A 16,958-nucleotide genomic window follows, 5' to 3' on the forward strand; every position below is an offset into this window, starting at 1 on the left:
TAATAATAATAATAATAAAACGGATCATGATTACTGCAAGTTGCAAATATAAATATATAACCACATCCAATGTAATGCATTAAACAAACATTTAGTGTTAGGAACACAAAGCTGTATTTCTAACATTAGTGTCCCTCTGCCCCCCCGCTCACCTGGTAACCTCCCTCCCCACCCCCCATCCATGAAAGGTAATTTATAACAATTCACTTAACCGATTCCAGCGCAGATATCCCTCGGTACCAGGTCGGTCCCCTCCATCAATTCGGGAACCTAATGCATGTACATTGAGTGCACATTAGGCCTTCCCCATAGGAAAGCATTCACTCAGTGCTGTTCTGCTTGACACAGGATCGTCTCAGGCACAGTGTGAGGATGCTCAGTGTTGTTTCAAGGAGTCAAACTCCATGAAACTGCAGGAAGCGCCTCTAGTCGATGTCGGGTAGACAGCCACTAGCGGCAGTCTTAACTCTAATGTACACATTGCTGATTCTCTAAAATGACAATGTTTTACATTACACATTCAAGGGAACAAGAAAACTGCATCCAGATCACTTCAATAAGTGTCCCTTAAAATGGACAGAGCCCAGGTGTACTTTATAGTTTTTCTTTGGAAGAATACTTTGATTGGCAGAGTTTCAATGCTTCCTGAAGAAAACTATGAAAAAAAAACCTCTCCAAACACCATAACTACTACATTGTGCAGCAGTTACGGTCCCAGGAGTGCATTGGTACATCCCCGCTGTAAGTAGTCAAACTGTTTTGGAATGTGTGGACCATAAAATAATCTCAATGAATAGGTGTGATAAAAAAAGGCTAATTGTTTTTAGCAGCAAGAGAACCCCTATTTACCTAATGCATCAATGTAACACGGGGCACTATATAATGGGCAGGCAAAACTGACAGATTGTGGCATAAATCAGCAAAAGATTGAGAGCAACCAGCATAGAGAAAAAAAAAATGTTAATTATTTTTTTTAAATAGGATGTTCTTTTATTTATTTGATTGGAGAAAAATGTGAAAAAAACAAACTGTATAAATTACATATATTAGACCCTGCAACGGTCAAAGTCAGTATTTGTAAAAAAAAAAAAATTAAAAAAAAAAAAATTTATATATATATATATATATATATATATATATATATATATATATATACACACACATATATATATATATATATATAAAAATGATTTTTAATTTTTTTTACATAAACAAGGATAAACAAAATGCAGTTCTACATTTCGAGATATGAAGATATGAGATGGCAATCTGCACCAACATATCAGAAGCCTCCCATCACCTACAGACCAAGAATGGCCACAATGCAGATCCCAGCTGTTGTTGTAGAACAGGGGGCAAAGCATCATGGGAGATGTAGTTCAGGGACATTCTGTGCGGTGTCTGTCTGTCTGTGGGCTGGCTGCTGGCAGCGGTTACGGACGGGGATTCTCATGAATCTCAGGCGGTGTGCTGGCTGAGCATCCTGTGTGTCTGTGACAGGAGCCCGGAGGACACGCACCGTGCGGAGGCGGAGGACACACTGCGCTACGGTCTACATTGCAGCCACAGTGGATGAGAGGCAGCGGGCAGGACGAACCGTTACCGGGCACGGAGGGACACTGTGTGGGGGCGGGGCGCTCGGGGTGGCGGTGATCCCAGCGCGGGGGGAGCGGGATACTCACGTCACTCGGTCGGTCTCCGGTTATTCCTTTCTTTCTTTCAGCGAACCTGCGCAGCAACAACCTCACGGCCTGTATCGTCACTTCCGCCAACCGCGCGCTGCTTTCATTCCCTCGGCCAGCTCTGGGATAGGGGGGATTCGGGGGCGGGGCCTGCGCGCAGTCACGTGATGCCTCCTAAGGAGATGTCGTGATGTGTGTGTGTATTAGTGTTATACTTCCATGGGGCCAGCTGTGTGTGTATAACACTATTACTGGGCTAGCTTAGTGTGTGTATAATAAAAAATAAGGAATAGATGGTGCTAATGGTATAGAGTTGGTGCTGCTAAAAAAAAACACCAAAGTGTACAGTCACTAAAATACACTTAAAGGACCACTATAGTGCCAGGAAAACAAACTAGTTTTCCTGACACTATATAATCCTTAGGTCCCCCCCACCCTCAGGACCCCCATCCCTACTTACTTTAATCCAGAGCCAGGCTCCATAAGCGCTGGTGACCTCTCCTCCCCCTCCGACATCAGCTCCAGAGTGGAGCCGAATGCGCATGCGCGGCCAGAGCCGCACGCGCATTCAAACCGCCCATAGGAAAGCATTACTCAATGCTTTCCTATGGACGTTCTGCGTGCTCAATGCGATTTTCGCATTGAGCGTCAGGGAAGCGCCTCTAGCGGCTGTCAGGAAGACAGCCACTAGAGGCTGGATTAACCCTGCAATGTAAACATAGCAGTTTCTCTGAGGCAGCTATGTTTACAGCTGCAGTGTTAAAACCTGGGGGACCTTTCACCCAGACCACGTCATTGAGCTGAAGTGGTCTGGGTGACCATAGTGGTCACGCACACACATTTAAAAAAAAAAAAGACCATTTGCCTTAAAACAGTCACTTGGTAAAATGTACAACTTTTTGGAATAACACTGATTCCAGTATAAGAAAAGGTGGGAAGGGAACAGCGCTATAGTACTGATCACAAGGGGGGAATAAAGCTGCACACCTGAGAGGAAGGGCAACCCTCAAACCCTTCAGAAAATGGAGAAAACAAAAGACAACAAATACAGGGTGCGCTGGATAAAATAAACGGAAATGAAAACACGGAAAGGGAAGTCTCTATAGGTACAGTGTAGACTTTGAGTAACTGTTCTTTTCTTCTCGCTTTGGAATTGCAGTAGTTGGATATGAAACACAAAAGCAGAGAAGGGGGGGACCAATAGTGCAAAACCGTATTGTAGAGAGGATCACCAACAACACAGACGTAGAAAAATGCCAACTTACAATTGTTAGAGCTAAGCCCAGCTCTAGGTAAAACAGCTTAAAGTGGTATTTGATACTCAATTGGAGTCTCCACACGATTCTTTAAAACTTCTGAGACAGACGTCAGCATATAAAATATATAAAAGGAAAAAACCCAATGGTGCAATAACTTTGGTAGTACTGCAACGAACAGACAACACAGAGGTCCTAAGAGTGCCAACTTACAATCTAAAGAGCTATATCCAGCTCTGAGTAAAACAGCATACAGTGGTATTTGAACTCCCCACGTGTAGGATATTCCTCTAGTGATGCTTGTAGTGCCGGTCTTATGAAAAATAAAATCACAAGACAAGGCCCATAGTGTTTTCCATATATAAAAAAGACAAAGAAATAAAAAGAAACGTACTTACAGTGTTCAGAGCAGCCACACTGCTCTATGAACCAGGCGTAGGTGGAATAATCCCCACCAGGGATTTCTTTTGCAGTACTGGATCTCGTTAAAAAATGATGATAAAAAATCAGCCAGGATAAAACAGCAGCATATAAAGTAAATGAACTAACCCAAAGTAAAAGGTAGTAACACAATACTTTAATATAAAATAGAGTAAAAATACACAACGCGTTTCGCCAAACAGTAGGCTTTTTCAAGTGTAAAGATAATAATCCTGGCTTAATCACATTATATAGGCAGCTATATGGCATAAATTACAAAAATTTGCGCCAAAATGGCGTCATTACCATGTGACCGCTGGTCACATGACTTAAAATTATACATATGGTAGGTTAATGTGTTGGAACATTGAAAAATAATCGTTTTAAATAATAAACATATTGGGCTAATTCTTAACCCACTTGGGACCTATTAGGTAGTTGCAGAGAATCAATTTTGTGAAGTGGGGGGAGAGAAATAATGAAAGGAAAAGACAATGGAAAGGTCACGGGGGCGTGCTTCCCCCCTTATTTATTGTCCTTCTTTTATATGTCACCCCTCTGCCCCTTTTCTCCTCCTGCCCTTTACCACTATGGCTGCTTAACATCCCCTTTCCCCTCACTAATTGGGACTCCCCCTACCCCATTTTTCGTTCTAATTTCGGGTCCGATCATGCCACTAGCAGAGACACGATCCGGACTACATTTCCCTGCATGCCGTGCACCATCACACGGAATTTTGCAGTTTTCGGCGATCCGCCCGTTTCATTGGTCCAAAATGGCCACGACCCCGTGACCTTTCCCCTGTCTTTTCCTTTCGTTATTTCTCTCCCCCCACTTCACAAAATTGATTCTCTGCAACTACCTAATAGGTCCCAAGTGGGTTAAGAATTAGCCCAATATGTTTATTATTTAAAACGATTATTTTTCAATGTTCCAACACATTAACCTACCATATGTATAATTTTAAGTCATGTGACCAGCGGTCACATGGTAATGACGCCATTTTGGCACAAATTTTTGTAATTTATGCCATATAGCTGCCTATATAATGTGATTAAGCCAGGATTATTATCTTTACACTTGAAAAAGCCTACTGTTTGGCGAAACGCGTTGTGTATTTTTACTCTATTTTATATTAAAGTATTTTGCTACTACCTTTTACTTTGGGTTAGTTAATTTACTTTATATGCTGCTGTTTTATCCTGGCTGATTTTTTATCATCATTTTTTAACGAGATCCAGTACTGCAAAAGAAATCCCTGGTGGGGATTATTCCACCTACGCCTGGTTCATAGAGCAGTGTGGCTGCTCTGAACACTGTAAGTACGTTTCTTTTTATTTCTTTGTCTTTTTTATATATGGAAAACACTATGGGCCTTGTCTTGTGATTTTATTTTTCATAAGACCGGCACTACAAGCATCACTAGAGGAATATCCTACACGTGGGGAGTTCAAATACCACTGTATGCTGTTTTACTAAGAGCTGGATATAGCTCTTTAGATTGTAAGTTGGCACTCTTAGGACCTCTGTGTTGTCTGTTCGTTGCAGTACTACCAAAGTTATTGCACCATTGGGTTTTTTCCTTTTATATATTTTATATGCTGAAGTCTGTCTCAGAAGTTTTGAAGAATCGTGTGGAGACTCCAATTGAGTATCAAATACCACTGTAAGCTGTTTTACCTAGAGCAGGGCTTAGCTCTAACAATTGTAAGTTGGCATTTTTCTACGTCTGTGTTGTTGGTGATCCTCTCTACAATACGGTTTTGCACTATTGGTCCCCCCCTTCTCTGCTTTTGTGTTTCATATCCAACTACTGCGATTCCAAAGCGAGAAGAAAAGAACAGTTACTCAAGGTCTACACTGTACCTATAGAGACTTCCCTTTCCGTGTTTTCATTTCCGTTTATTTTATCCAGCGCACCCTGTATTTGTTGTCTTTTGTTTTCTCCATTTTCTGAAGGGTTTGAGGGTTGCCCTTCCTCTCAGGTGTGCAGCTTTATTCCCCCCTTGTGATCAGTACTATAGCGCTGTTCCCTTCCCACCTTTTCTCACTACAGTTACCTTTCCCCTCCGGGTTCCAGCTGCTTCCCTTCAGATCACAATTATCATGTCTATCTTTGACTATAGAAGTAATTATACCATCAATATAAATGAAGCTTTTAACAATGGTGACCATATCCCCATCATCCCGAGACCCCCTAGTTTTAGCCAACAAGAACTGTTTATTAAACTAGAAAAAGCATTAACAAGCGAAATTAAATTAAAATGGGAAATCGCCACTCTTAAAAAATATATAGATGAAGGTATTACCCCTAGAGGACTAAGACTATTCAAACTTCCCTCCTCAGACCAAGAGGATGAAGATTTTATGAATGAATGGTTTAACAAACTTGAAACATGTACTTTTGGCCTTATGGACACATTAGTGATAAAGAAAAGCAAAAAACTGTCCATTTTGGACAAAGAAATGAATGACTTAAAAGAACAACTATCCCCATTTATAGACACACCAGTGTTCAAACAAAACTCCATTTTAATCCAAAATAAAATTGAAAAAATAGAAATGGATACAAAACACATAAAAGTGAAAAAATATGTTAGAGACAAACACGACTATGCAAACAACCAAATCAGGACTTACCATCAAAACACAAAATACAATTCAGGATCTTTAAACTTTAACAAAAGTAGTCCGTCTATACACCAGAAAAAGGCCCATACTTCACGTTTTTCAAACTACGAACACCCACCTAAACACCAAGCATTCAAATACACATCAGACCACACATATAGATCTCACCAACATCCAAACGTACATTATGATAACACAGTAAGACCATATATACCACCAATACCTCAGCCCTTACTCAAAAAACATCCCAGAACCTATCACTACACCTCCCAAAGGGAGCCCACGCACTCACCTCGTTACCACCACCACAAAAAACACTACAACCACAACCACTATAGCTCCTATAGAAATGACACTTCTAATACATACAAAGACGCCTCCCCCAAACCACAAAGATCTAGATTCACACACAGAAACTATGGCTACACAGACCAACTAAAATCGCCTATCACTAACCACAACAGATATCAACTCATATCAGTAGATTCTGAAATAGACACGGAGGATATTTTTTTAGAAATCAGATCCAACACACATGACATTTGCACAGACGTTATTCGGCATGTGCTAAAACTTTTATATAAACCTTTGTACAGACGATATTCGTCATGCACTATAACCTTAAACTGAATAAGACACGGACACAGTTAGTTCTGTTGGAGTATAAAGTCCACAGCTTTTATTAATTAAATTATTAATTAAATTATCATAAATTAACATAATTTAGGGTCATTGTCCAACTATACATAAAATTACTATACCCCCCACACAGTACCCCTGACAATGACCCTACCAATTGAACAATATATAACAAATAACAATTCACTTGAAACACGGCCTACCAAAGAGGCCCCACATCATATTGTTAACTGTAGGGGTGTACCTCAGACACCCCTACACCCACAGGTTCGTCGCCACCGAAGAGCTAGAACCAACCAGTCCTTAATTCCATCAGGCCTACACCTCGGCCTGTCCAGTCCAAACTCTATGCCAAATTCCAATTTCTACTATGCCCTGTTCCGCCGCTGTGACTGAAACGGAACTGCTAAACCAAGGGAGGGTGGGTGGGACAATTTACAGGTAAGAAAGGCTCTGGTTAAAATGGCCCCTAATCTAAAATGGCTGCTCTTTATACTCCCTGTCTCCGCCCCCAAGCTCCATTAAACTAATCCAACCCCCAAACACTAGCACCTGCCCACTTCCTGGCTCTGTCAAGGCCCACTCCTCTTACTGCGTTGTTCCATGGGCTTCATGACATTTGCACAGACGTTATTCGGCATGTGCTAAAACTTTTATATAAACCTTTGTACAGACGATATTCGTCATGCACTATAACCTTAAACTGAATAAGACACGGACACAGTTAGTTCTGTTGGAGTATAAAGTCCACAGCTTTTATTAATTAAATTATTAATTAAATTATCATAAATTAACATAATTTAGGGTCATTGTCCAACTATACATAAAATTACTATACCCCCCACACAGTACCCCTGACAATGACCCTACCAATTGAACAATATATAACAAATAACAATTCACTTGAAACACGGCCTACCAAAGAGGCCCCACATCATATTGTTAACTGTAGGGGTGTACCTCAGACACCCCTACACCCACAGGTTCGTCGCCACCGAAGAGCTAGAACCAACCAGTCCTTAATTCCATCAGGCCTACACCTCGGCCTGTCCAGTCCAAACTCTACGCCAAATTCCAATTTCTACTATGCCCTGTTCCGCCACAGCACATGGCTTGACCTCCTTAAGCGCATGTGCGACCCCCACCACACCTAAACAGGGCCTGCTCAATACCTTCATGGAACCCAAGGTTCAACAAATCGTTCCCCACGTCTGACAGGTGTACACCGTCCCTCCTGAAATACCCAGGTAACATGCCCTCCAACTCTCTGTGACGCACCACTACGCCCCCAGAACGTCTAATAAAAACTGACATAATCTTATTAACCTTACCCCTCGATCGAGCTATTGCAGCCGGGTCCCTGGCGTGCCGCCACGCAAATCGCGGAACCATTTCAGACCACACCACCACCACGCCAGGAACCAGCTCCCTCAGCCGATCTACATCCCTTTTCATCCTTCTCACCAATTCCCTTTGCGGAATCCCACCTAAGTCGTTCCCTCCTCCATGAACCAATACCACATCCGGGACCGACCCACCAACCACTTTCTGAAACAAGAAATTACACAAACTCTGCCAACTTGCTCCCCTGAAACCAAACCAACATAGAGTCACTCGTTCCAAAGGAAAGCCAAGCTGTGATCCGCTTCTGCGAACTGCGGCCCTCTTCTCAGCCCAGTACACATACGAGTGGCCCAGCAACCAAACTTTCAAACCTGAAAAGAGACAAAGTTAGTGGCAGAAAAAGGGCAACGTCCCCATCCCCAGATACTTGCACCCTAGCCATTACACCAACTTATCAGGCCTTACATACGAGCGGAATCGCACGGACTCCCACCTCCCAATTTGCTTGATCTTCTCGTCCCCCAGACCTAAACGCGCAGCTTCTGTCGCTGCCCCAATGCGAAAGGAGTGCGTCCCAAATTGACTCGGCTCTAAGCCCATTCTCTGCAGACCCATTCGAAAAATCCGCAGAAACTGAAATCTCGACAACGCTGAACCATCGGCGTGTAAAAAGAAACAACTCTTACCTTCTGGCCGCACCTCACAGTACCTTTTGCCACAAGCCACCGGGCAAGCCTCTGATCCTGGCAACTCATACAGTACCACCGCACGTCCCTTGCCGTACACGTCCGTTTTAGACCGGCGCAGCCATATCTGCACCTGATCCATACCCACGACCACGTCCTTGAACATCAAACCGCCGTTCCCCAACTTGTTGGCACTCACCAGCTCACTAATGCGAAAAGCCCCAAAAAACGCCCAGACAAACGCCCCGGAAAATAGAGTCACTTCGAAAGGGGAATTACACAAATCAATCAACACACTTAACAGGTTTTGCAAAACCGAAAACGACACCGGTCGCCTCGGGTCCGCGAGCTTCCTACCCTTCTTAAAGCCCTTCAAAGCCTGGCGTATTAGAAAATTATTCGTAATGTCCTCCCACCCGTTGAACTTGAACAAAAACGCCATGGCGGACATGCACCTATCTATCACGGCCGGTGACGCTTGTTTAGCAAACAAGCGACACAGTACCCACAACAGCACATCCACCCTCTGCCCTTGCGAACTGTCACCCCCTACCTGCTGTACCGCCTCGTCCCATTCTTTCCAAACCTTGACATAGCCTGACCAAGTGCTCGGCGCAAGAGAATTCTTTATACACTCCCCAAGCATGCGGTCCCGAGCTGCCACATCTCGCCAGGGCAAGCCTGCCCCTGTGCCAAAGCTTCCGGCGCCGCTTCCCGAAATCGTTCCCACTGAAAACGAGAAAGCGCATCAGCTACCACATTCAACATACCAGGGATGTGCCTAGCCCTAAACACCAAATTAAAAGACATACAAAGAAGGACAAAACGCCGCAGCAAACACAAAACAGGGGGGGACGACGCCGACAAACTATTGATCGCCTGTACTACCGCCATGTTATCTGAGTGAAATATAATATGCTTGTTGGACAACACCCGCCCCCACAAACTCACCGCTACCACCACCGGGAATAGCTCCAGAAACGCTAGATTTTTAATCAGCGAGCTTTGCCTCCAGGCCTCCGGCCATGGCTCAGCGCACCAGTGACCCCCCAGGTAAGCCCCAAAGCCTACGCTACCAGAAGCGTCGGTGTATAGACCAACAACCTCCCCTGATGCCGCCGGCTCTCGAAAAATCACCGTTCCATTAAAATCCTGCAAGAACCGGTCCCACACCATTAAATCTGCCTTCATATCCGCCGAAACCCTAATGTAATGCGACGGCAGACGCACCTTACTCGTAGCTTGCGCGAGGCGCCTACAGAAAACCCCCCCCATGGGAATGACCCGGCACGCGAAATTAAGGCTCCCCACCAGCGATTGGAGCCCTCGCAGTGTCACTTTCTTGGCCCTCCCTACCGTGGCCACCAGCTCCCGCAGCCGTGACAATTTGTCCCCCGGTAACCTGCATTCCCATTTACAGGAGTCAATTTCTAAGCCCAAAAAACTAAGGCACGTCGTAGGCCCCACCGTCTTGTCCTCCGCCAGGGGAACCCCTACCTTATGCGCCACCCACTGAAACACGTCCAATATCTGTTTACAGCGGTCCGAATCCCGCGGGCCCACGCAAAGAAAATCATCTAGGTAATGCACCACCGCACCCTCTGCCGATTCCGTCCGCACAACCCACTCCAAAAAGGTACTAAACTTCTCGAAATAGGCGCACGAGATCGAACAGCCCATAGGCAGGCACAGATCAACAAAATATTCCCCCTCAAAACAGCAACCGAGCAGATGATGGCAGTCCGGGTGTATCGGGAGCAGTCGAAATGCTGCTTCCACATCTACCTTTGCCATCAGTGCACCCTGCCCCAGCCTCCGAACCAACTCGACTGCCTTGTCAAATGACGTATAAGAGACGGAGCTAAGAGCCGTGTCGATGTCATCATTCACCGAAGCCCCTTTCGGGTACGATAAATGGTGAATCAACCTGAATTTGCCTGCCTCCTTCTTGGGGACCACGCCCAACGGGGATATTCGCAAATCGGGCAATGGCGGTGCCGAGAACGGCCCTGCCATCCTCCCCAGTTGCACTTCCTTACTTAGCTTGTCCCTCACAACCTCTGGGTGTTCCCGCACTGACTTAAGATTCCCACATAACGCACCAGGTCCCCTAACTACGTAGGGAATAAAGAACCCTTCCCGAAAACCCCGCCACAAGAAAATAGCATCTTCCCTGTTAACGTATCGCCTTAGCCAAGGCAACATCGCGTCTATTTTCACCGGAGACGCTCCCAACGGGAGCTGCGGTGGCTGCCGCCCCTGCGGGCCCGCTTCCCCCGCCAGACTTACCCTTTTTGAAACAACGGTTGACACCGTGGGACCCCCCGCAGCCTGAGCATTCGTGCCGGAACCTGCAATTATTTCCCCATTTGCAATGTCCTTCGTTGAACATCCAACAGAAACCTTTCTTTTGCCCAGCCGACCCGGCCCCTGAGGCCGTGCCGGCTGCCCCAGGAAAGGGCGCCGCCTTCTGGGCCATCATAAGGCGCATCCATAACGGCAGGTCCATTTGGTCCCACCGCATGTTCGCATTCGCTGCCAGCCGCTGACGAAATTGTTCGTCGTACCTCCACCAAGCCAAACCTCCGTAGGTTCGGTACGCGTCACCTATCCCGTCCAAATAACAAAATAGTTCTGAGCAACGCCCCGGCGCTTTCTCCCCGATTACACTAGCTAGAATGCAGAAGGCCCTCAACCAATTCCCAAAGGTCTTAGGTATCTTGCGATACCTTCGCCTTTTCTCCTCTTCCTCCTTTTTAGCATCCTTCTTATCCTCCTCCTTCAAGTCTAAGAACTCCTCTAGGGTAAGGAGGGAAAATATCTCCACAAACTCACCTTTCCAAATCTTCTCCTTCACTTCCACTTTTAAATGACATCCGAGGGGGCCCGCGAAGGACACGTGCACATTCTGCCGCGCCGCATCCGGGACATCACCTACCTCCCGCTCTTCGCCCCCTCCTTCCAACCCAGACAAATCAGCCCCCGCTCCCGACTCACCTCCGCCGTGCGCGGACAGCTGTGTAACCCCGAGCCCTGTAGCTATGTCCCGACTACTCTCTCGTGCCCACACCTTCCCGAACTGCGCAGGCGACCCCTCTTTCCCAGACCACGAATCTAAAAATGTTCTTAAATCATTTAACAACTGTCCTGGGTGTCGTGTGTGTAAGAACTCACCACTCGAACCTCTGGCCGTAGCTGGCTGCAGAGGCGCCGTCCTTCCGTCCACCTTTTCAGGCACCGGAGAATCCCGTTGTCGCCGACTCCCATCCGCCTGGACTCGCCTCGAGACTGTAGGGGTATTGCTCCGAGACCTGTAGGGAGAAGGAAATCTGGGTAGTCTGTCCTGAACCTTCCTCACCCGCCTTTCCTCCCTACGTTCCTCCCAATCCTCCTCAGCAACGCAGCGTCTCGCAGGGCGACTGCCCTCACGAGATGATCCCCTCCACCGATCACTGAGCCTCTCTCCCGGCGAACCCGATCTTCTCCGCTGACTCCTCCTCCTGCTATCCCTGGAATCACGCCTCCTGCAACATGAGCCTGCTAAGCTGCACCCGCTCCGCGCAGGTGATCTTTCCCTGCTCCCTGAACTCCTTGCTCTGCTCTTCGAAACGCTGCGCCTGACGCCAGAGAAGCGTCGTTCTGCTCTCCACTCACTCCCTGAGGCCTCCCTGTCATGAAGCTGACCCTGGGAGCGGCCAGATGGGCCCTCCCGCCTACCGCTGACATCCTTAACCAGCTTAACAGTCTGAGCACCCTGTCCCTCAACTGTCAGTGCCGAGCCTGGCCTCTCCTCGGCCGTCTGCCCCATGTCAGATTCATCTTCGCTATCCCGGCAGCCTGCCGTGTGCCCAGACCCACTCGCTTCTTGTGAGGTCCCCTTGTCCCTGCATCTGTCTCCCTGACCTGCCTCAGCCTGAGACGTCCCTGCCCTCACACTGCTGTCCTGGCCTCCCCCCACAGCTTGAGGGGCCGTCATACATCCGCCATCACCATCACACCCCTGCCCTCCAGCATTCGCACTAGTGGCTGACTCACCGGGACGTGTCCGCCTCGTGCCGCCGCTCACATGACTCCCAGCCGGCCTGGCCTCCGTCCCGGCCGTCTTCCGAGATCCTCCCGGACCGTTCCTCCTGCCAGCCGCGGAACCGCGTGGCTTAGATCCCTCCGCCACCATGCGCTGTGCGGCCGTCCTCGCCAGGCCGCTGCCGCGCCCACCGGAGCGAGCCGTGCGCCTGCCTGGCTCTGTCGACCGGGGCTCACCCGGACCGTCGGTCACCCCACTTCCCGCTGAAGGGCTCCTCCTCCGCCGCGCTGCAGGCCCAGCGCCCGGGCTCAAACGCTGAGGCGGTCTCGTCCTCCTTGCCGGTCGACGGGCCGGTACCGCAGGAGCAGGCCCGGCAGTCCCCAACTGCTGATGAAGCCAATCCAGTCCTCTGTCCTTCACCGCTGCCCGAACACCATCCAGGATCTCATCTAGCGACGCCATAATCCTGCAGAAACGACAAAGAAAAAGAACCTCGCCGACCTGACACAATTTACAGGTAAGAAAGGCTCTGGTTAAAATGGCCCCTAATCTAAAATGGCTGCTCTTTATACTCCCTGTCTCCGCCCCCAAGCTCCATTAAACTAATCCAACCCCCAAACACTAGCACCTGCCCACTTCCTGGCTCTGTCAAGGCCCACTCCTCTTACTGCGTTGTTCCATGGGCTTCAGTCTCACCCACTATCATTCCAAGCATCACGAGTAAGAAAAATAAGCTATTCATTAGAGGAAGGAGAGGTGGCAGAAGGGAGCAAGAGAGAAAGGCTAATAGAATAGAAAATCAAAAACCCATTAAAGAAAGGGGTATTTTTAATTTGTCCCAACAAACACTCACATCCACCCAAATAGCTGTTCTCAGTAAAGGCTTAAAATTTGCACCCACTACATCATTTAAACCCTTCCAAGCATTCTTGGACGTAAACAAATTCGTAAGAAAAGCCACCCTAAAAAGATTCTTTATGGGAAATGAAACTACGTCCTCTCCTAACACCCCCACCCAACCTATCACCACCCCAAACATTATCAACACTCACCTTAAACCACAATCTAAATTCTATCCATCAAATTGCAAGTCCGGACCTTTAGAGGTTTTTGAAAAACTTGTTTTAAAAGACCTTGATAAAATTAAGAAAAAAAAGTCAGATAAACTTAATTTAAATCCCCAAGAACTAAAAGCACTTAAAGAATTGCAATCAGACGAAAATATCGTTATAAAACCAGCAGACAAGGGAGGCGGCCTTGTAATCCTCTCAAAAGAAATGTATATAGAAGAGGCCCACAAACAACTAAACGACACTAATGTATACGAGAAGTTAAAAACAGACCCCAGCCCTCAAATCCAAGCCACTTTATATAATTACTTACTGAAAGGGAGTAACTCTAACATTTTAAATAAAAAAGAATTTAACTACCTCAATAAATCACACCCTAAAATCCCAGTAATTTATTTCCTCCCAAAAATCCACAAAAATGAAACCAACCCCCCAGGCCGCCCTATTGTTTATGGCATTAACTCAATTTTATCAAACCTATCGGAATACATTGACATTTTACTCCAACCATCTGTGAAAAATATGAAATCCTACCTCAAAGATACTATGTCCCTTCTCCTCTTTTTTAAAGATTTCATATGGCATAATGACTATATTTTAGTGACTTGCGACGTTACATCACTCTATACAATCATCCCCCACGACAAAGGTTGCAAAGCAGTCACAACAATACTTGAAGCTGAAAAGAGAATACCACAATCCCAAGAGGATTTAGAGGCATCATTTTGGTATATCATGGCAGGTTTAGAGGCATCATTTTGGTATATCATGGCAGGTTTAGAGGCATCATTTTGGTATATCATGGCAGGTTTAGAGGCATAATTTTGGCATAACGTGGCAGTTTTAGAGGCATAATTCTGGGATCTCATGGTAGTTTTAGAGGAATAATTTTGGCATGTCATGGCAGTTTAGAGGCATAAACTTGGCACATCTTGGCAATCAGTTTTAAAGGCATATAACTAGTTACTTACAGACTCAGAAGTGCTGTGTCCCTCTCTTTCTCACGTTGAGTATCGTAGTGGTAGATCCTCATCTGTCGGAGAACTCCAACAATGCTATGCCAGCTGGGGATTTACCATCTGTCCACCGTTGCAGGGTTGTATTTGTGAGCATGATTTTGTATAAAGTATGTGTTTAAATGTCGGTGTTTGAATGTAGGTGTGCATTTGTGTGTAGTGTATGTAGGTGTGCATGTAGGTTTAGTGCATTTGTGTGTAGTGTAGTGTAGTGTATACACACACTGAAACACATACACACACACATACAGAGACACACACATGCAAATACACAGACACACAAATACCCAGACTGACACACCAATACACAAGCAGACACACACAATGACATGTTACACACACTGACACCGATACACAGACACTCAGATACACACTGACACACTATACACACACAGACACACACGGACACACAAATACTCAGACACACACACACTGACACAAAAGGACACACAGATGCACAGACACACAGAGACAGGAGCTGAGGGTGATAGTGTGTGTGGGGTCGGTGAGGGTGACAGTGTGGGGAAGGTGAGGGTGACAGTGTGAGGGAGGTGAGGTAGGCAGTGTGGAGGGGAAGAGAGGGTGACAGTGAAGGGAGGTGGTGAGGGTGACAGTGGGTAAGGAGGTGAGGGTGACAGTGTGGGAGGGAGGTTAGGGTGACAGTGTGTGGGGGTGGGGGTGACAGTATGTGGGAGGTGAGGGTGAAAGCCATTAAAATACTTTTTTGAGAGGTCCCTGGTGATCCAGTGGTCTCTTCTCATTCCTTCCTCAGTGGTGGTCCGGTGGTGCTTGCTGTCTTGTCTGCAGTTCCACTTTCGCTAGCTGCAGACCATGCAAATATAGTCTTGCGAGCTCTGGCACATGAAGTCTCAGACCATTACCGCGTTGCCAAACTCACTGACAGTTACTGCATAGTGTGTAGTTTTACCCCCCCCCCCCCCGGCGGAGGCGCAGCTGCAGGCCGGAAGGTGCGCAGGGCTTTATCCCTGTTACAGAGGGGCCCACACACATTGGCACTCTTTGCAAGCCAGTGGGACCCTTCTTGGTGTCGGGCCCTCAGTCATGGACCGAGGGCCTGACGTCTCCTGAGTCCCCAAAAATCAGCTGGCGACCCACAGTTTGGCAAACCATGCCCTATGTACTATACTACATATGTTTAAATTAGTGTGTTACATATCTTGTTCAGTTCATGCATGTCATAGTTCTATGACATTTATCAAAATAAGGACAAAATGGAGAAGTCATGTGTTAAAAAACGAAGTACATCTTATGATGCAATAGCTTGTAGAAAAACCTTGAGCAGCAATCTTTTTTTGCATGACTATCGGTCTCTCACATCGTTGTGGACGAATTTTGGCCCACTCGTCTTTAGAATGTTGCTTCAGTTCATTGAGGTTTGCTGGCATTTGTTTATGCACAGCTCTCTTAAGGTCCCGTCACAGCATTTCAATTGGGTTGAATTCTGGACTTTTACTGGACCGTTGTAACACCTGCATTATTTTCTTTTTCAGCCATTCTGTTGTAGATTTCCTGGTGTGTTTGGGATCATTGTCCTGTTGCATGACCCAAATTCATCCAAACTTTAGCTGTCTGACAGATGTCCTTAAATTTGACAGATTTTCCATCTGACATGGGTAGATCATCTGTAAAATCAATGGCTATGCTAACCCAAAGATTTTTTGCAATTTCTAAAGGTTACAGAAAACCAAAAGGAAGAACATAAGTAATTTAGTTTTTGCACATACTGCACAAACCATAGCATACTCGCTGACATTATATCATAATGAAGGCCACCATAATCCTGTAGCTATAAATGAGAAGGTCTTATGTATGCCAGTGTGTGCCAGCAATCTTACTGTCATCATAACAGGTAAGTATTTCCTTTTGATATTCAGGAGGCACATACTTTCTCCGTTCAGGAGGTTGTTCTGGGGCTTGATCTTGTTTTGCTATTATAGCAGTCGTAAGTGTAGACTGGGTCTTTATATTTGTATTGGCTACAATATGTTGCTTAGGAAGAATAGCATAAAATTTGGTTTCCTGACTTACTTGGGATTGTATTGGCAGGATAAAGCATATGCTTTCAAGTTTTTAAGACCAGTATTAGAGGACCCTTCCAAGATATGGAGATATTTTTGCTTCAATTTCCTATCTCATATCTAATTTCTGTGTCTGACATGGATGTAAGGA

General features: G+C 46.2%; 1 protein-coding gene across 6 annotated transcripts in view; it reads right to left on the reverse strand.

Annotated features, from left to right (window-relative positions):
* FAM168B (family with sequence similarity 168 member B) overlaps positions 1-1,779 on the reverse strand; it is a 38,464-nt gene extending 36,685 nt beyond the window's left edge. For 3 of the 6 annotated variants that reach the window (XM_063442375.1, XM_063442374.1, XM_063442372.1), the window contains exon 1: positions 1,683-1,779. The gene's annotated coding sequence lies outside the window, so the exon portion shown is untranslated. Of the gene's footprint in view, positions 1-1,678 lie in introns of all 6 variants that reach the window. The other 3 variants (XM_063442373.1, XM_063442370.1, XM_063442371.1) reach the window with 2 other exon arrangements.
* Between the last annotated feature and the right edge of the window lie 15,179 nt (positions 1,780-16,958).

The sequence above is a fragment of the Pelobates fuscus genome, chromosome 2, assembly GCF_036172605.1.
Source record: "Pelobates fuscus isolate aPelFus1 chromosome 2, aPelFus1.pri, whole genome shotgun sequence".
Taxonomy (NCBI): domain Eukaryota; kingdom Metazoa; phylum Chordata; class Amphibia; order Anura; family Pelobatidae; genus Pelobates; species Pelobates fuscus.